Raw genomic sequence first — 5,446 nt, 5'->3', positions numbered from 1 at the left:
TGCCCCATGCCAGTCCATCTCATCTCTCCAATGCCTAATATGTCAATATTTATGCGTTCCATTTCTTTCTTAACAATTTCTAATTTTCTTTCATTCATGGCTCTCCCATTCCATGTACCAATCACTAGGGTCTGCTTACAGCTGTTCCTCCTTCCTTGTGTTTCCATACTTGATGGTTCTATCTAGGTTGCCCTTTTTGTTAATCTGCGTTTGTTCTGTTGCAAATGTTTCTTTTTCACAAATAGAAGTATATTTAAGTGAATGCTTATAATAAAATTCATGATTGAGGAATGGAGAACAAAACTTATATATGGTGTCTAGTTAAGGTTCAAACTCAGAATGGCACTTATTGCCACCATGTCAATTCTGACTCATAGTGATTCTAGGGCAGGAGAGTAGAACTGCTCCATAGGGTTTCCAATGCTGTAATCCTTTTTACAGAAGCCACTTTTTTCCCCCACAGAGTGATTCCAAACCACAAACCCTTCAGTTAGCAGCCAAGCATTTTAACCATTCTGCTGTAAGGGCTCTTTTCTGTTAAGTCCCACTAGTAATTAAGTCCCAAGAGACTGAATTAGAAAGATCATTGGTATTGTCATGAGAATCAGCTTAGAATTTTGGTGATCGTTATAGCATTTTTTACACTAATGCATATTCACATGACTTGTACTTTAACTTTAGAATAAGTAAGCCCTATTAAAATAGACTGCATGTACTGTGAAAGTCATTTTCAACTTTCTTGTGTTTCAGTTTCCCTGTCAAAAGTATCAGTTGCCTTTATTGATCTCAGAGGATATTTTAAGCAAACATGTGAGACTTAGTGAAAACATTATATTTCTAAAAGAAATTTAGCATGCATGGAAAGGCACTAGAGATATTTACAGATATAAATTGGACCAATCGTTCTTCTCAGAAAGTGAAAATAGTGGAAAAGCATCTTTGCTTAATGATTGGAGACAAATAATAATTTTTCTAGGAAAATCTGATAATATGGTTAGTGGTTAATTTTGTATCTTGGAGAGGGCAAAACCAAAGTTTCCTTGGGGGCAAAGATTTTGAAGCCCCATCTCACATCTTTGGAGAAGGACATAATTCTTAGGGCAATGGAATTAGGAGTCAATGAGACCAGTTCAGGACAGTATAAGATCGATATGAGTCACTGGCACAACAACAAACAACAATTCATATGAAGGGTATATACTCTCCATCATGTATACACATCGTGTCTTGGGAATTTTAACCTCCTTCCCTAAATGCACCCCTCAACTTCCTACTTGAGAACATTGTGAACTTAGCACAAATCCACCCAGATTTTCAAATTCTACTTTTCATGAATTAATGATTTCACTGTCTCCATTCTTGCATTTCCCCCTACTGGTCATTTAAAGCACCCCAGTGTGCTCATTCTGTACATTTTAACTATACACCAAGATAACCCAAACTCCAACTTAAAGAGTTGAGTTAATGTCATAGGACCCTGTAGGACAAAGAATCTCATCTTTCTTGTGGAGTTTATCTTTCCTTATGGCTTTCCTTGCCCCCAGACTTGACTCTGCCATGTGGATGGCTGAGAATGTATGAACATGATGTGTAAGCCTATCCACACCTACTGGTTATCTCATCATTCCACAGTGGGATTGGACTCACCAGGCTACAAGGGGATTGGCTAGTCTCAGCATGCTGTCTTTTTCAAAAGCTTAGCCACTGCCCAGTATATGAAGATATTTCAACATCTTTGCCTGTAAGGGGCAGCCTGATTGTACTTCCTCAATGACTTGATTGTTATTTTGGAAGTTCATGAGATTCAGTATTCTTCTATAGAAAAATTCACCTGTGAATAAACCTGTGGATTATTCATTGTCCAAGTTCACATGCCTGGGGAGGGAGAATTGAAAATGTCATAGCTTAGATTTTTCTAACATTTACTAGTTTGCAACAGCAACAAAAAAAGCTTAGAAGATGTTTTGACATGTAGAGTAAGCAATTTTTCATAGACCTGTGGACTTTTTATTATGTAATTTATAGTAACCAAACCAGTAAATATTGCATTATGACTCACCCTCAGAAACCATAGAAGTACATAGTGGCCATCACAACCAAAACACTTCCGTTACTTACATTACTGAATATACACTGAAGCTTAAACCATGGTGATACTTAATGCTACACACTTCCAACTAATAAATCCATAGAACCTCCGGTTTCCATTCTCCGTTCTAGTTCATTCTTAGTAATGAATGACATCACTTAAGGTTTTCATGTGTCTGTATGCATTTTTCGGTTTTGGTTTTGGTGTTGTTGGTTTTTTAATCCAAATTGGAGAAAAGATAAATTTGTCAGATTTACATATGTTTACAGAATATATATATATATATATGTAAAACTTTGAGATCTCTTTGGGAATGTTAGGGAAAAAACTGCTCCCTCCTTAAGTAGGAAAATTTAGTTCCATTTGAACTTGAAATGTAAGAAGTTTATTCCAAACCTGTTCCATAAAATGTGGCTTATTTTCATCCCTGTGAGACTGTCTGATAATTTATTCTTCTTGAAAGGCTGTTTTCTATTTTAAATTTCCTTGAAAGCAGAACCCAACATTAAAACCATTTAAGGAGCTAATTTTCATCCTGCTTAAGAACAAAGTTTTAGAAAAGTGGCAAGTAAGATCAAGAGTCCAGATCTCTCTTCCTAATAGTTGATCGCAATAATCAAATTTAGAAATGATTCAGTTACAAAAGAAACACATTTGGAAATGATGCAGTATCATCACTGAAATACCAGGAGAAATGTTGTCTAAAAGTTTGAGGAATTTCTGAAAGGGAAATTACTTTACCTATTCATTTCCAAAAGCATTTCTTCAATTGTTAACTGTTAGGAAAAAAAGCCTTCTCACCTTGTGCCAACTTCCCCTGGAGAGACTAATAAGACATGGAACCCTGGCCCTTATGATATTTTAAATATGGATTAAAATTTCTTCCATTCACTTTCGTTTCTTTCACTTACGTAAGTTTCAGAGTCTGCTGCATCCACTTTGGTCATTTTCTCAAGAACAGGTTCTATCATCTGTATTTGAAATGGTTATCATTGTTACTGTTTTTAACACATTTTATCAAATGTTATTGTTGTCAACAAAGAAATGAATAGAAGATTTCAATCTTCATGTGATTTCTATTCATAATATTGAAATAGTTCTGTGTCAGTGTGAGTACACACTTAATGGTTCCAATAGACCATTATGATAGTTGGAGAAAAGATTGACTCCATCTTACTTGGAACCACAATCCTTGTATCCAGTTGGTACTAGCAGTGAGGAGATCAGAAGACATTGCACTGGCAAAGTCTGCAGTCAAGTACCTTTCCAGTTACTAAGGAGCAATGATGTTTAGTTTGAGGACGAAGATGTGATTGATTCAGACCATGGTCTTTTCTCAATAACTTTCTGTTGTGCTGAAAGCTGGGCAATGAATAAGGATGACAGGAAAAATTGGTGACTTTGAACTACTGCTTTGAAGAAGAAAACAAGATATCACCAAATGAACAAAGTTTCTTCTTGCAGTCTTTGTCTCACATACTGTGCATGTTGCTAACATAGATGTTAGATGACCAATATGTAGGGTGTTTTCAAGTTTATTTTCAGGCCTTGTTAAGACTTGTAATTGCTTCTTCTCAAAATTTCCCTTGGGAAGAGAGAGTCTGGGCTAGAGAGTATTTTATTTAGACCTCAGTAGAGAAAGTCATCCTCTTTGTAGAATATGCTAATCTAACCTATCAGCCTTCTGATGAGACGAAGATGTGACTGTATGCTTCTAAGAAGATTTACAGCATTGGGCAGTTCTAATCTGTTCAGTATATATTTATTTTACTCATTCCCTTCTGGATAGGGAAATAAATAGAATAATTGATTATTTTTTCCTTAAATTAATGTTGCTATTTTACTATAGCATTGGCACATAGAGAGCCAGTATTAGACTACTTAGTAGCTTGTCATATGGATCCTGGCTGAGAGCAAAGAATGCCAGAAGAATGTCTATTTGTGCATTATTGACAATGCAAAGGCATTTGACTGTGTGGGTCATAACAAGTTGTGGTTGACAAGAATGGGGTCCCAGAGCACTTGCTGAGGCTTATGTGGAACCTATACCTGGAACAGGACACTGTTGTGCTAACAGAGCAGGGGAACACTGCATGGTTTAAAATTGAGAAGGGAGCGTGTTATGGTTGAATTCTCCCTCCATACCTTTACAATCTGTATGCTGATTAAAGATCAAGGAATACAGCCTTCGGTATGATTTGCATCTCAATATCAAGAAAACAAAGGTTGTTGTTAGGTGCTATGAAGTACAGTCTATAGCAATCCTATGAACAGCAGATCTGAACCTTTTCTATCCTTTGCCAACCTCATAATCTCTGACACAGGAGCCCATTGCTGCAGTCACTCTGTCAGTCCACCTGGTTGAGGGTCTTTCTCCTTTGCCATCCCTTCACTTTCAGAGCATTATGTTTCTCTCCACGGAATAGCTTCTTGTAGTAACATTTCCAAAGTATGTGAGATAAATATATTATCTGAGCAAATTATCTGAGAAATTGGACTCTATGACAGTGTAGCATCAGGATTGGAGGGAGACTCATCAATAACCTGCATTATGCAAGTAGCACAACCTTGCTGCTGAAAGTGAGGAGAACTTGTTGCAAAAGATCAAGGAATGTAGTATAGATTGTATCTCCATGTCAGGAATACATTCAGCATTCTTATCAGTGGACTTATAGGCCACATCATGATGAATGGAGAGGAGATTGAAGTCTGGAATGAGCAGTCAGGAAATAAGCAGATGCATTGCACTGAGAAAATCTGCACTTAGGGACCTCTCCAAATTAAGAAGTAATAATGTCACTTTGAGGACTAAAGTGCATCTGACTCAGGCCATAGTCTTTCTGATCAAAGACTCAAAGCTATGAAATGGGGAAATGACCACCTCTTCAAAAAATGATTCTGGCAAAACTGAACTGCTACCTGCAGAAAACTGAAACAGGATCCACATCTCACATCCTACACAAAAATGAATTGGATCAGAGACTAGGCCTAGTCTATGATATAAGTACAGCCAGAAATGCATAATCTGGAGAAGATAAAATTGATGAAGGGGCCTTCTAAAGATTAAATCCCTGTGTGCATCAACACTTTATCCATCAGAGTGAAAAGAAAACATACTGACTGGGGAAAAAAAATTTGGCAATATTATTTCAATCTAACAAAAAATAATCACAAATATACTTGGTTGTCATAGTAACTGTAACAGATTAGGACTGGAGATGCAGCTGTTTTAAATTTCTCTGATGCACAGATGACATGTATTTTCAGGCACTGAAACAAAACATTCCCTGAGTATAATACAATGCATAAACTGCCAAAAAGCAGTATTAATAGAATTTCTAATTGAGGGGGTTTTAA

The sequence above is a fragment of the Elephantulus edwardii genome, unplaced genomic scaffold, assembly GCF_000299155.1.
Source record: "Elephantulus edwardii isolate Elephantulus edwardi_28Jun2011 unplaced genomic scaffold, EleEdw1.0 scaffold00012, whole genome shotgun sequence".
In the NCBI taxonomy this organism is placed as follows: Eukaryota; Metazoa; Chordata; class Mammalia; order Macroscelidea; family Macroscelididae; genus Elephantulus; species Elephantulus edwardii.
Note: the sequence above shows the minus strand (reverse complement) of the source record.